This window comes from Rattus rattus, chromosome 18 (assembly GCF_011064425.1).
Source record: "Rattus rattus isolate New Zealand chromosome 18, Rrattus_CSIRO_v1, whole genome shotgun sequence".
Taxonomy (NCBI): Eukaryota; Metazoa; Chordata; class Mammalia; order Rodentia; family Muridae; genus Rattus; species Rattus rattus.
The window spans coordinates 47775506-47791378 of NC_046171.1; the positions used below are offsets into that span (position 1 = coordinate 47775506).

At 36.1% G+C, this 15873-nt stretch overlaps 1 protein-coding gene and 1 pseudogene across 5 annotated transcripts in view; both read right to left on the reverse strand.

The window, feature by feature from the left end:
* Grik2 (glutamate ionotropic receptor kainate type subunit 2) overlaps nt 1–15873 on the reverse strand; it is a 658152-nt gene that overhangs the window by 56492 nt on the left and 585787 nt on the right. The gene's annotated exons all lie outside the window — the stretch shown is intronic.
* On the reverse strand, nt 3650–3774 carry LOC116887752 (annotated as a pseudogene).

Here is a 15873-nt window from a genome sequence, read left to right on the forward strand (position 1 = left end):
GACCCAGAAAGAACAATATGGTACTTACTGGCTTACACATGGATTTTAGTTGTTTGAATTAAACTACAATGTATAAAACCATAGAGGTTAGGTATAGAGTAACAGGATGGGGGGACAGATAGATATCTTTAGGAATGAGAACTAGAATAGTTGTGGATGGATGGAGGAACTAGAATGAGAGAATTATATGGGGAGGGAGAAGAGGGAAGGAACTGGGTGATGGTCTATAGAAACAGCTAAACTTAAGTCTAATAGAGTAGTAGCTTCCTAAATATATACAAATTTAAAGACAATCTACATGACATCACCAAATAATGGGAGAGACAGAGCCCCAACTGGCCATCCCAGAATGAAGCTTCAAGTCCTGGGATCATGTTTGATTTAATTGAGTGGTTGGGCAAAGAGGTCTAATAGAAATCCCCAAACAACCCAGACAGATGCCAAGACTATGAGTTGTTCTGACACAAGGTCTGATTGCTGAAGACAACATACACAACTCACTTAACATGGAGAAGTCCAGTTGGTTTCTCTATAGTGCCTTCACTCCTACTTCTTATCATTGGTAAAGGAAGGTACTCTACAAGCTACTTAAAAGAAAAATAAATATTAACCCATCTTATATTCTTTAATTTCAAAGGTTGCTTAACTACAAGATATGCTAAGACAATACTCAAAACTGTTAGGCTGACTAAGAACCAGAGACTAGATAGTCCAAGGACCTAGGATAAAGCCAAGTATTAATGGTTGAAACTAAAAGACATAGATAAAATGACTCCTAATCACATTCTGTATGCTCCACAGATCAATGCCTTGCTCAGCCAACATCAGAGAAGCTTCCTTCTGTAGCAGATGAGAATTGAGGCCCACAGACACACTTTATGCAGAAAGTAAGAAACCCTCAAAAACTCAGCACTAAATGGGTTGAATCCAACAAATAACTTTCCTCAGGGGTCAGGAAATCCTGAGGAGGGGAGGCAGAAATAGTGGAAAAGCCAGAGAGGATGGAGGACAAGAAAACAATGCCCTGTAAATCAACAAGATCAGATCTCATGTGAACTCACAAGACTGAAGGCAGCACTCACAGGACCTCCAAGTGTCTAACCGCATCCTCTGAGTATATATTATAGCTTCTTGTTGAGTGTTTTAAAGAGGTTTCTCCGTGTGTGAATAAGTCAATGTCTGATTTTTGTGCCTTCTCTTGGGCTCTTTTTCTTTGATTTCTTTTGTTCAACATTCATATGTTCATTCTTGTCTTATCCCTTACAAGCCTTTCTTTCCTTCTTTCTTTCTTCCTTTCTTTCTTTCTCTCTTTCTTTCTTTCTTTCTTTCTTTCTTTCTGTCTGTCTGTCTGTCTGTCTGTCTGTCTGTCTGCCTGCCTGCCTGCCTGCCTGCCTGCCTGCCTCCCTCCCTCCCTCCTTCCTTCCCTTCCCTTTCCTTCCTTCCTTCCTTCCTTCCTTCCTTCCTTCCTTCCTTCCTTCCTTCCTTTCTAATAAGAGTCCAAAAGTGAGTAGATCAAGATTTAGGGAGGGGTGATTGGAGCTCTGAGGATGCCCTGGTGATACAAGGAACCAGGGTGCCTTGGAGAGACCTGGCACCTGTGTACCCACCAGCAGGGTTTCAAAGCCTAGGCTGTACAACAAATCAAGGATGTTCCAGGACACTGAGGCCCAAAGCTAGATTTTGGAGATCCTCAGTGTGTGTATGTCAGGCAGTTCAGGGGTTGTGCAGGGAGACAATGCAAACAACCTCCTATTTTTTAAATTCTCTTGGTCAGACTGCTGAACCCCTGAAAAACACTAAGTATTACTATCATAGTATCTGTTTTTATTTTTGCTCTGTGTTTTGCTTGTGTCTGCTCTGTCACTGTGTGTTCTGACTTGGGCCAATAAAAGAGAAATATTTGGTGTGCTTGTTTGTTTGTGTTTTCTTTTGTTTTTGTGTATGGATGGGTTTGTATGTTCTAATATGTCTGCAAGTTTTGTAGATATGGGAGCCCAGACTGATATACTCCAGACTCAGTTAAATATAGAAATGTATTGTGGCCACCAAATGTTTTGTTTCTGATTGGTCTTCTGTGTTCTTACTGTGTTCTCAGTTATATCTTTGATGTATCTATTGTTGCCAGGGATGGCCCGAGGATCAGATTTATGGCTTTCTGGCCAGTGGATATAATGTAATAGGAATTCAAATGTCATTATTAAAGTTGTTTTATGCTATTTTACCTCATAGAAAAACTGGCTCTTGAGTTGGGTTATTATGTTTTATTTTCATAATACCCATAGGCATAGGCACACTTTTAAAGTCTCTATTCCAGGTCATGAGAGATGCATGACAAATTAACAGGAAGAATGAAAAAGCAGACAACTAAAGAGATTATTAGTTTCATTTAATTTTCCTTGCTAAACTCCTAACTACCTGTGATGACATGCCTTCCACATGATGGATTCTTGTTCTTATGTACCGTCTCAGCAGACTTGAGCCCTAATCCCCCTACTCTTTGGTCCAGGTATTAATAGACAATGATCTCAACAGCCATTCTCTCTCAACGTTAACTCTTCCTCCATAAAAGGGACCTCAAAACCCAGGGAGGTTTTGCTCTGAAACCTCAACTTAACAAACCAGTTATCTGATCATTCACTTGTACACTTCTAAATACAGTTTGCTTTAATCAGATAGGCATGGAAATGTTTTTTCCCTCAGGTATAACATTGACGAACTCCTTAAAGAGTTGATCAGGTGCTAAAATACCTGAAGCATCTTGAAACAAATTTTGAAAAGCATTTTTCTTTGAAACAAATAAGTTTAATTTTGTTTAAAAAGCAAGGAAGAATTTACAAATCAATATTTATCTTCTATATCATAAGCCTAGGAGAATTAGATAAATTTAGATACATGAGTAAATATTGAAATTATTAAAGTTGAAAGAATTTCTGGTTATTTTCTATAACTAAGTAAATTTGGCAGTATTCGCCCCTGTATTTATTCCATTAAAACAACTTTCATTTTATAAATTTTCTTTCTAGTATGAAATGTTTGTCTGTTAGTAGCACCTTTTATTTAATGCTTAGCAAGTTCATGTAATAGTTCCAAAGTGTTGGCTTGAGAAAAGTTCATAGAATGGGGAAAGACTGTGTGGCTAAAATTAGCATTTTAATTTTTTATTACAGTAAATAAATTACCAACAACACTGGAACATATGTGCTAGGTAGGAACAGCTGAGCCCTATCTGGACCCATCTGACCTTGGTCACTAGGAAATTAGAGTTAATTCAGGGGAACAGGACTGACACCATATGTGGTTCATACCAAAGGTAGATCTGATGCTAGTGAAGCAATCTGAATGGCCTTGGCTGTGAGCAAAACTGTCAGTCCGTGGAATAACTGTGCCACTTTCATCCCAAAGCATCTGCAATTTTTTAAACAAATTATTTGAAAGGACAGACACGGGAGCACAGAGAATGACTTTATGTTACACTGAGTTAATATAAGAGAGAAAGCTGTATTTCTGGACATAAAAATAGACAGCAAGTTCAAAATCTCCTGAAAGTAGGAGGCTACGTTTAGGAATTTGAAACAGTATTAGAAAGTTATTTTTATCCTTCATTTTGTCCTTCATAGAACTTTCTGGTCATTGAATTTTGTTCTTAAACACAGTGTCTACCTTTCCTGCAACTGTCTCATCCACACCGTAGCGTACATTCATGTAGGGAGAAATAGGAATTGAGTAAAAAATCTGATCTCAAACTATAGAAATGATCCCTGAAAGTATAAATCACCAACCAAAGAGTACACATGGAAAGATCCATGTTTCCAGCTGCAAATCTGATATTAATAGGAGGAAAAGCCGTTGGTCCTGTGAAAGAGAGTTTCCCCAGTGTAGGGGATTGCCAAGGCAGTGAGATGGGAGTCAGTGAGCAGGAGGGGGAGCATCATCATAGAAGCAGAGGAGGGAGAGATGGGAGAGAAGAACTGGTCAAGGGGATGACATTTGAAATATAAATACTTAAAATATCCAATAAAAATGGAAAAAATTGTGTTTTATTTGACAAAAATAAATAAAATGAAGGATAATGAATGTGAAAAAAAAATCTGATTACACTGTGTTTCTTTAAAGCCTTGCATAAGACACAATTACCCAGCCATGCCAAATGGAAATAGAGAAACTTTTTAAGCAATAATGAGAATATTCTTCCAAAATGTGTTTGGCAAGTCATGGAGATTTCTAGAGAATTCAAAGTGTCTTAGTGCTGTGAATTATGTACTGAAAAATAAAGATAATATCTCATATGCACAATTCACTCTTGGGATTATAATTTAGAATCTTGCAGGAACATGAAAACATGTATTACCTGCCAATTATTAGCTGTGCAAGACCAGCAAACGCACCTGGAGTGGCACTTTTGCTATGCAGAGTACATTTGTAGTTATCCTGCTCTGGAATCCTTCCTCTTCCAATAGAGGAGACTCAGAGCCAATGGATGCATTGTCCTCCATAGTTCTCTTGCTTGCACATTCTTCCCTTGTATGTGCAGGGCACCCACACAATATAATGAATCATGCCAGGTACTGCATGTAAGAGATTAAATTAAAAAAAAAAAAAAAGCATAGGACCTGTCCTGGAATGGCTTTACAAACCCCACAATGTATAACAATGGACTAAGAATCTTAAGAGGATTTTGTGAGTTCAGGACAAATAATAAATGAGATGTAACCCAACCTGGAAAAAGTTTGGTGTGAGAATGTCAAAAGAAAGAATTTCTACTCTCAATAATCAGTCGTAGCATGGGCAAACATCTTACTTCTCTCTGCAACTAAAGTGCTAAATTACAACAGGGAATTAGAAGAAAGGAGAGAGAGAGAGAGAGAGAGAGAGAGAGAGAGAGAGAGAGAGAGAGAGAGAGAGAGAGAGAGAGAGACAGACAGACAGACAGACAGAGACAGACAGAGAGACAGAGAGACATAACTTAGTGAGAGGGGAGGAAGACAAAAACAAACAAACAAACAAACAAACAAACAAAATAACCGATGGCATATTTGAAAGCCCCAAAAGAGCTTTGATTTACTCATGGACTTTCACCTTGTCTAAGGTTGCTGATCTTCTTTGAGTTCATGCCATCTCATCATACCATGTCAAGGATAGCATTTAGACACATAGTATCTCATATTTATACCTATATTTTCCTTCTTGGTCATGAATTAATAATTGTTTAACAACTGAAACTCTGAGGAAAAGAGGCTTGCTTTGGAGGTAGTATTGGGTTTGTACACTGTATTTGTATTTTTTAGGTTTTGGTGGCTTTATTCCTCTATTACTGATTTTGAGCTGTGAGAACAATGCCACCCAAGTTATAGTGCTCATGAAAGTCAATACAAATCATCTCCAGCACATGCTGCTGCTGCTTCATGTAAGCTATGAGCCTCTTCTCAGGTGCCCCATGGACACCTCCAATAACCTTGTCAGTGGTTCTGCCAACTCACACCCATGATCATATTACACTGTTCTGCCCAATAGCTCACTTAGAAAACCATTTCACATACATTCTTCTATTCCAAACCTACCTACGGAACATCTTTGCTGCTAATATTTATGCAACAAGCTCATTAACAATCATTAACTGTTGATTTTAATTTCCAATTGATTCATGTGAACTTTCATAATGCTGCTTCTCAATATGTTGCCAATACCCTTCATCCAAATCTTTGTCTTTTTACCTGCAAGCTAACACTAATTCTAAATGAATATAACTGCAATGTCCTCACAGCAGCTGGAGAGCCACTCATCCCTCTGTGTGAGGAGCTGAAATCCATGTTCAATTTTGCCCAGAAACCTGAATACTTCTCTCAACTTATTCTGTTCTACTTCAAATTGTCTTTTTCTAAAACTCCAAATCTTCTATGAACTCGTTCGCTCTTGGTCTCCTCTATACACATAAATTTTAAAATTTCAAAGACTCAAATCCAAGTTCTTCATACATCAAAAATCTTTTCATATCAAAACACCTTCACCTTCTCTGTAACCCTCCTACAGTGAGTCCTTCAAGCTTGCCTTTGTAATCCATCACATCCCTGCAGCCATAAAGAACTCTTATACAACTAGTTTTCTATTGTCACTTCCCTTCAACTGACATCTCAGACACATGTTTTAGTCCCTTGTCTTCAGTTTCTTTGGTCTGGTTAATGTGTATTCCCATGCCCTTGCCATATTTCCAATTACTCCTTTCATAATGACGTCAGAATTGTATTCACTTTTACATTTGTATTTTCCTAGTTATAGGCATTTTCCATATGTCTTCCAATCCATGGTTTATTAAAATTAAACTTAGTAAACCTATCAAGGATCTCAATAATTTTATTAAAATATAATTTAAAACTCAATTTATTTGCCATTATTCAGCATAAAATACCTGGCCTCCCCCATCATTCTAGAGGAAAGTCACATGGCAACTCTTACCCTACCATTGTCTCTTTCAAGATACTCTTGGTGCTTGGCTCTAGAGTTACTACAAAACTCAAATATGATCATGTAAACCTACATTTTATCAGTTTGCTTAATTTATAAGCCTCCACCTTACTAATATAATAAAAACTATGGCTGCCTGTTACTCTTAAGATGAAAGAAGTAATGATTGATTACAAAGTTCCAGCAGGTAGATCTAGGTACAAAGCTTTTCTTTGCTAATTTTATTATTTCTGGAAGAATGTGCACTTCTATCCTTCTTTTCATACATGTACACTGTGTGCCCAATTGAGTATGAATGATGCAATCCAAAACTTAATGAAATCTTATGATAAGACAATTATGAAAATTCTTACCCATTTTAGTCATCATTATAGTTTTTAATTGGTGATATTGATTATGAAATTACAAATTTTAAAATCATTTAGAAGAGACTGGACTCTGGGATGACCGTAGGATTATTATTTTGATAGTCTTAATTGGAGTGAGAAAACACGCCCGCTGTAAGTGGTATCATTTCATGTATGCATCCTGGTCTGTATGATTTGACAAGGGGGGCTGAGCAGTAAGTGCAGGCTCACTGGTTTCTAATGCAGACTATGAATACCATGTGATCATGGCTGCTGATTATTGACATTGACCTGGCACTGTGGCCTAACACAAACCCTTTGTCTTGTAAGTTACTCTTGCAGGGATATTTTATGATAGTAACAAGGGAAACAAGTAAGAAATGTTTTTTGTCTCAGTCGGTGATTATCTGGTTTTTGTAGTTTTCAAAGTTTTGTTTAGCTCAGGAAAAATAAGAAAGTGTTTCAAAGGAAGAGTATAATGATGCTGAGGAAGACTGTCTTTTAGAGTTTACCTGCATGCACGCACACCGGAACAGACACACGTATATTATTCAACAATAATTTAATCTTAAAAAGATGGTAAAACAAGTTGATGTGTGTGTGTGTGTGTGTGTGTGTGTGTGTGTGTGATTTGACAATGTGTTCAAATCCACTTATATTTCTGACCAAATTTAAATCACCTGAACAGCTTAGGAAGTATACTCATGATTTTATCTGTGCCTTAATACAAATATCTACTGGGATATTCCAATAATTTAGAATGGCTTATTAAAACACAACATGCAATAAAAATAGTTAACAAATAAGTCAGACTCTAAATGTGTAGTTGCAAAATTATGCTTCTGTTTACGGATTAGAAAAAGCTACTTAACTGAGAAATTTATTTTCCACTAATTAAATTAACAAAAGCACATAAAACTTCCCATCATTGTTTATGGAGTTAAAGGAATTAAATGTTAGCTAGTTAACTACATTTTCCTGGATTGTCAAGTTATAAGAAAAGAGACTTGCTTTAGAAAAGAAACTTTAATAACTAGTAAGGGTCATGATTGACACTGCAAATTATCATTAAAAATAATAAAATTATTTGAATTAATATCTATCACTAACTTATAATTATCAACAATATTTTGACATGTTTACATCCAGGAAATTTATCTTGATGTGTATTGGCATCTGCTTGGACATACTGTATTGAAAATAAGTAAAGGAAATATGTGTTATGATTTCAATCCCACTTGATTCCTAGACACTAACCTAACTTTTTAAAATTCAAAATTCATTTCAGAATGGATTGAAGTTTCAAGGACACTTTAAAGAAATTATAACCATAATTTACACTTCATAATACATAGACAGAAGTGCTGAGCTGTGACTAAAAATGCATGAGAATTAGATATGGATGAATTTATTTAAATAAAAGAGACATCAACTGAAAATATAGTGCAAAATAAAAACTAAGCCCACTTAAGGAGTTTTAATAAAAATGTCAATCTCTGAGGAAAATAGCATTTAAATGCTAGGACATCCTGTCTACTACTGTTTATTAACAAGTCATTAAATACAAAGTTTTGGTAATTATCAATAATTCTAAATAAAACAAAATTTGGATTGGTGAGCAAGTCAGAGATGTCAAGAACACTACAAGAAAACCACAAAGTACCGTAACCTAGATCCATAGGGGTTCACAGAGCCTGGGCCACCAACCAGGGAGCTGACTTAGATCCACTACACATTTGTAGTAAATGCACAGCTCGCTCTTCAAGTGGCTCTCCTAACAAGTAGAATGTCTCAGTCTCCGGTCCCTACCTAGACTGCCTGGTTGGGTCTCAGAGGGAGAGGATGTGTCTAATCCTGCTGGAACTAGATGTTGCAGGCTTGGGGTGGCATCCAAGGGGGTACCACTTCTCTAAGGAGAATTGCAAGTGGCAATGGGAAGATGGATTTGTAAGGGTGAGACTGGATGGAAAGAAAGGAAGAAGGGGCACTTATTGGGATGCAAAGCAAATAAAACAAGCTGTAATTAATATGCTAATAATATATCCTAATTATATATCCTAATTAAATATATATATATATATATATATATATATATATATCTCCTAATTAGACTCAAGATCTAATTACCTGTAGAGAATCTGTGCCTGGTACTGTAAAACTACTAAACTAACTAGTGAGATAATGGATTCTAGAGAAAACCTACTCCTGCTACTTTACTAAATGTATCATTTCTAACTGGGTTCTTTGTATGTATCCTTATAATCACAGAAAAGTATAGCTATGTGTCTTACTTAGGGTTTTACTGCTGTGAACAGATACCATGACCAAGGCAACTCTTGTAAGGACAACATTTAATTGGGACTGGCTTATAAGTTCAGTGGTTCAGTCTATTATAATCATGACAGTATAGTAGCATCCAGACAGGCATGGTGGTGGAAGAGCTGAGAGTTCCCCATCTTCATCTGAAGGCTGCAAGCAGAATACTCACTTCCAGGCAGCTAGGATGAGGGTCTTATAGCCCACCTCCATGGTGCCAAACCTACTCCAATAGGGTCAAACCTTATAATAGTGCTACTCCCTGGCCTGAGCATATGCAAACCATCGAAGTCTGCATCAGAGAAACTTCTTTTTTCATCCAAAAAAGTCATTAGTGAAAGCGACAAGTATTCAAAATACAGAAAACAGCCTAAACATGGCATTCCCCACCCCAATATACATACATACATACATACATACATACATACACATATACATACATGTGTGTATGTATGTATGTATGTATGTATATGTATGTATGTATGTATTCCTGCATCCAAGGCTCAGAAACTTCATTAAGAGGAGAAGTAAAGGTTGAATGAAACAAAGAACTGGGCAGTGAAATTGTTTCTTTTAGATCCCCTTTAGGGAACCCACACCCATGAAATCTCAAAATCATACCTATCTAAAGGAGACCTATACAATTCCAACAACAGTTAATGTCCTAACTTACTTATATGAAAGAAATCTCATGGGATCTACAACTAGTTCAAGGACTACAGGAAAATTAATTGCTTAAACACACACACACACACACACACACACACACACAGAGAGAGAGAGAGAGAGAGAGAGAGAGAGAGAGAGAGAGAGAGAGAGAGAGAGGAGTTACATAGAGTTACCCCCAGCCATAATCACTATCATTGCCAATAATTTTAATGGACTACTACTATTGTCCAAGATTTAAAGAACAATGTAGATAGTATGCAAGGCCAGATAGGTGAGAAAAAATATGAAAATTCTAAGAAATATTTAATATATGCCATATAACTAGGATGAAAGGCTAATTGTGATGACAGACTATATGGAAAGCCAAGTTATATGTATGCTAACTTTGAAAACATGCTACCAGACATTGTCCAAATTGAAAAAAAACACATGGAAAAATTAGCAGCAATAAAACAACAGAGTTACTAGAGAATTGTCTGACATTTAATATGCGATGGCAGCCAAACAGAGGGAAAATAAATACAGAAGAAAACAGAAGCAGTGCATAATACAAGACAGAGAATGCTCCTACATTCGTATATTATATCTGATACTAACCTACCAGTGCAGGTCATGGGCTGAGTACAAAATAGGATAAAAGGAAAATTAAAAACAGCTTCCAAAAATAAAGAGAAAAATCTGGCATCAGGCAGATGGGAGAACCATCTTGTCTTTAGAAGAACAGGAATTACATCCTCCTCCTGACACCCCATGCAGCAATAGCAGTGTTGGGGTTCTCTGGTCTTCCTCACCTTCCTAAGGCATTCACTGTTTGGCTTTTATAAAGAGATGATAGTCTATAGCTAGGCAGGACTTCCAGGCTGACAGCTGGTCTCTCAGAGAACTGAGGTGAGAAGATTCACTACCGTGATATGGAGGAGGTAGGACTTGCAAGAGTGAGAGAGGTAACAGACCACATGGCACACATGGACTAGAATAAACTAGTTAATTAGCTTAAAGATAGCCAGGAAGTGGTCTTGCCGTAGTGATTAAGCTTTTATAAATAACTCTCTGGGTCTTTATTCATTTATTCAGCAGATTCAAGAACGTCTGGCAATGCAGCAGAGTGTTCAAAGTGTCTGGAGAGTGGATGGAGTATTTAGAGAGTTATGTAAGACAAACAAAGAGTAAAGTAAAAGTGCCAATCTAGAATTTTATGCGAAGTTATTCTTAATTAGAAAAGGACCAAAGTGAAGGAAGCATATTGAAAATATAAATGCATTGAGAGCCTCAAGTAGGAAGGGAAACATAACAGCTGCGAAACCCAGACCCACTTGGGCAGTACGAACAGCTAAGGAAGAACATCTGAAGGTATAACAAGAATTCCCATGGTTCATGTTCCTCATGGACTTGATAACTTTTAGAGAAAGGCCAAATTTGAGAAAGTAGGGAAAACAGAGATATTCACCCCTTTAAACATTTATTATAAATTCTTCATGGACACAAGTAAAATGGAGTTTGTATGAATACACAAAATGTTTGAAGGTAGTTAAGCCTTTCAAACAGAATAGAGATTATGCATAGTACATGTCAGCTAGGCAAGATATAGATAGGCAAATAGATATTGTGATATAATATCACCGTTGCCCCAACTGAGTTAAAGATGTATATTGCCAGTCTATACTGATGGTTACTGAGAAATAATTTGTAGTATCAGGAGGCTAAAATCAACAACGCTTCTTTTACTTAAAGATGAATACATGAGATATGATGAGCAAACAATCATCAAAGTTTTGTCCAATTAGAATCATTAATAATTCCTAAAATCACCATTAACAATAATCTACAATAAGAACATGAGTTTAAAATACTTGTATTGAATACTGTCTCATATCTTTTATGTATGGCATCCGTTTGTGTGTGTATTAGTGTGTGTTGTATGTGTGTGTCTACCCATGTACACAGTTATAGTTAAAGAAGTATACAAGATGCGTTTTAGCATCTCCTTATTGCCAAGGGATAAGGGAGCAGCTTTTGTGGTTCAGTGTCTCTGACAGCAACAAAGCTGGTTTTGTTTTTGGTTTTGTGTGTGCTTTTTCATTTGAAAATAATAAAATAAATAGAGCCTTGTATAAACTACTGAAGGTAGAATAAGAGAGAAAAACAATTCCACGTAGAGGAACAAAAGGAAAGAAATTGTTTCTTCTAGTTTCTGTTGTTGCAGAATTCTTTCACTTTCCAAAGGCAAAGGAGCCAAAAGAAATTATAAACTCCTTATTAAGCTAGCATTTTTGAGAAAATGTCCCTTCTGAATATAAAGAACATTTGCCTCAGAGTGTGTAGTAGAAACAGGATGAGTTGCACTGTTAATCTCTGGACGTTTATGGAACCCAACTGTAAGAAAGAATTCAGCATGACTTTAAAAGTTGTAACTGGGTGTTTGTTCCTCTTCTGAGATACTTTTACTCGCTCCTCTCAGGTGAAACAGTTCCACAAATATAATAGTATTATTGATGGAAAACTTTAATGTAAACAAGAGTAAAGTAAAAGTTAAGCATGTAAATACAATTTACCATTCTCAGTGTATACATCATACATTGATTTATACTTGAACATCACTACATTGAGATTTCTAAAACTATTTAAAGAATATAACTGTCTGAGTAATATCATAGCATTATATGGCATTGAGTTTCTGGTAAGAATTGACAGAATGAAAGCTGTACTTTACCATCTGATTCTGAGCAACTTTCCATTCCAATCTTCCCTCTATGTTTTTATTCTTTTGTTTTTATTGGTTTGTTTTATTTTGTTCTTTGTTTATATAGTTTGGATTGGTTTTGATTTTCAAAACTGGGTTCCTCTGTATAGCTCTAACTCATCTGATGTTCATTTGGTAGACCAGGCTGGGCTTGAACTTTTAACTTCTGAGTGCTGGTATTAAAGCCATCTCACTTTGCTTTCAGTCCAACTATTGTTAGGTACACTGACAAAACTTCAGTTTCATATTCTCTCTGAACTATCTCCCAACTGTGCCTTACTATGATGTTATCTAAATGTACTTGTAGATAATTGAAACCAGAATATGTTTTAAGATCATATAGAATATAGTCATGTTAGTGCATTTTACTCAAATAGACATTTAAGTTGTTTTTTACATAGACATTGTCATAGACTTACAATTCTTAATGTGTGCTTCTTATAATAGGGTAACTATAAGAATTTTATACAGATCATTTGAAAAGGTTAGATCTTAACACACATAGAGACATAATACACACACTACAAATATGCAATTTATACATATATGTTTTATGATTGATTGATTTGATGCACTTAATTCTCTGTGAAACCTTTGATGGTTTGAAAATAAGCCAAACTGTAATGACAAAAAAATGACATAGAGAAATATTATAAATGTTTTAGCATGAAAATTATTAATAGCATTAAATACATAGATTTTCAAAACCAGAAAAAAATCAAGAAATACTAATGTGAAAAGTTTGTTTTTGAAGTGAAATGGGTGAACTGTCAATAAATAGTACAGGAAACAAAACAAGAAAAAGCAGGATAGTGAGGTGTCGGGAGGAATGGGTATGGCTGCTTGCTGCCAAACCCCTGACAACCTGAGTTTGTCTTTAACACACATATGCAAACTGATAAGAAGAAAATATTTGCATCACACGTAAAAAGACATTATGTTCCTGCTTCTGTTTGCTTCTGCAACCTTTGCTCATCTTCCCCCTCTTGCACTTTGTAAGCTTAGTATGCTACCGACTGATGGAAGGACAGACGGGCTCCTCACTAAACATTTGCCCAAAAGGGAATTAATGAATTCTGGGAACATAAGATGTTGAAGAAATTTTAAAGCCTCATAAGTATTAACAGAAGATATTTTAATAATGGAAAGTATCTTACACACACACACACACACACACACACACACACACACACACACACACTGCTTCTTGTGATGTGACACATGGCAAGCATGATGCCTGGGTGGGTCTGTACCAAGTCCTTTGAGTAGAGGTCTTGGCATGGTGTTTTCATGAAACCCCTAAGTGTATGAGTAGCTGTGTTTCTGATCCTATTGCCTGCTCTTGGGACTCCTCTCCTCCTGTTAGGAACCCTTTTCCAGCTTTGATATGAGGGCTCTTCTCTTGCCTTACTGTGTCTCCTTTTTCTCATGTTTGTTTGTTATCTCTCTGAGGCCGGCTCTTTTCTAGTGGGAAATGAATGAGAAATTGATCCAAGAATAGGTAAAACGTTAAGGTAGGAGATGTGGCAGGAGAGGAAATCGTGGTTAGAATGACAGAGCAATTTATTTTAAAATTATATATGTATACCTAATACATATTACATATACGTAATCTATACACATATACACATATACATATGCACACATATATGCATATGTCAATATGTATATGCATATGTACATAATTATGCACATTTAAACATTTATACATATGTGTATAGATGCATATATGTATATAACTTTTTGTATTATTTTTAAAAGTTACTTTAACCACAAAATGTAATGAAATTTCTTAATAAGACTAACTATAAATTTTTGATCTTTAGAATTTCACCATCACATATTCAGCAAAGGACCTTCGAGTCTGGACTCAGTCCGAGAAGATGCACCTAACACTCAAGAGATTTGGGGTCCCAGGGAGTGGGGCAGTATGGTGGGGTGATTGGGACATTTTCTTGGAGACTGGACGGGGAGGTATGGGATGTTGAATAGTCAGAGAGTGGACTGGAAGGGGGATAAAGTCTAGAGTGTAAAAAAATAATAATAATAAAAAAGAATATTACATTTTCTTCAACTGATAAAAATAAACATACAAAATGTATTGTTTTTCTTGAAAATTTATGGAGTGCTGCTGCTCTCAAGCTTGGCCCTGGAGTCGATGCTCACCCGGCATGCCTCTGAAAGTGGAATCTGACTCTCTGACTTTGTGTTTTACTTTTGTAATTTCAATATGTCTGAAATCACCAGCTTATTATTTTTTTTCCCTGACTTAACCCAAATCCTTCCTATTGACCTTATTCATTTAGCTCTCACTAGAAGACATCTGATTAATATCAAAGTGGAGCTGCAATAAGCATTTCCTTTGATGGTTCATTATCTTTCCTCTTTGTTACTTGTCTTTGAGTACATTTTGATGTGTCCACATTCGTTAAAAACTGACAAGAGGTTTATGGTGATCTTATGCTCTGCTAAATAGGCTTTTATCTGCGCCATTTACGAAGCTGCAGCAGTGTTAGAATGCATCACCCTTTTTACCTTGAGAACACAGTGCAATTTTTATTAAAAAAAAAATCATGTAATAAGGAAAGATTAACTGGAGGTCATGCCCCTGAGTCTTTACTTGAGGATAAAATCCTGAACCTCTGTAGCAAAGCTGTTTGCAGAGCTCACTTCTGTAGCTGACTGATCCATTCATTTGTAATTCTTTCTTAATTGACATATTTTTCCCTAGCAAAATAAAGGACGTCTGGGGGAATCAAAAAATCTCCAGCAATCGGAAATAAAAATGACTTTCCTAGAAAGTCATTTGAGTATATTAGTAACACATTGACAGCAAAAATATGTCATAACAAATGTGTGTATGTATAAAATGTGTCATTCATGACATAAATAGCATCATATGAATCAACACTTTCCAAAGAAATGCCATGGTGGTATTAGCTTGATAGAAATCGGTATGTCTCCATCCCCAAATGCACACTGATGTGTTTAGTGAAGAAAAAGAAAACCACAGAATGGCAAGGAGCTGACAAGTGACTATCATCCTGGGAGTCAAAAGATTGTGTGTACTCCTGCTGGAAACCTGGAAACCATCATAGTCCCATTTCTTCATTGTTTTTGTTGTCAAGTGCTGACTTCTACATATGCATATATATATATATATATATATATATATATACATATATTTTTTTTTCACAGAATGGGGCTGGGATAGAAAGACTATGGATAATTTAATGGGGATTTACTGTTATTTTCTGCATTTGCTTGAGAAAATGTTTCATGACATATCAGACTGAAACATATTACCAATATTATTTTGAATTTAACAATGAGTTATTATTT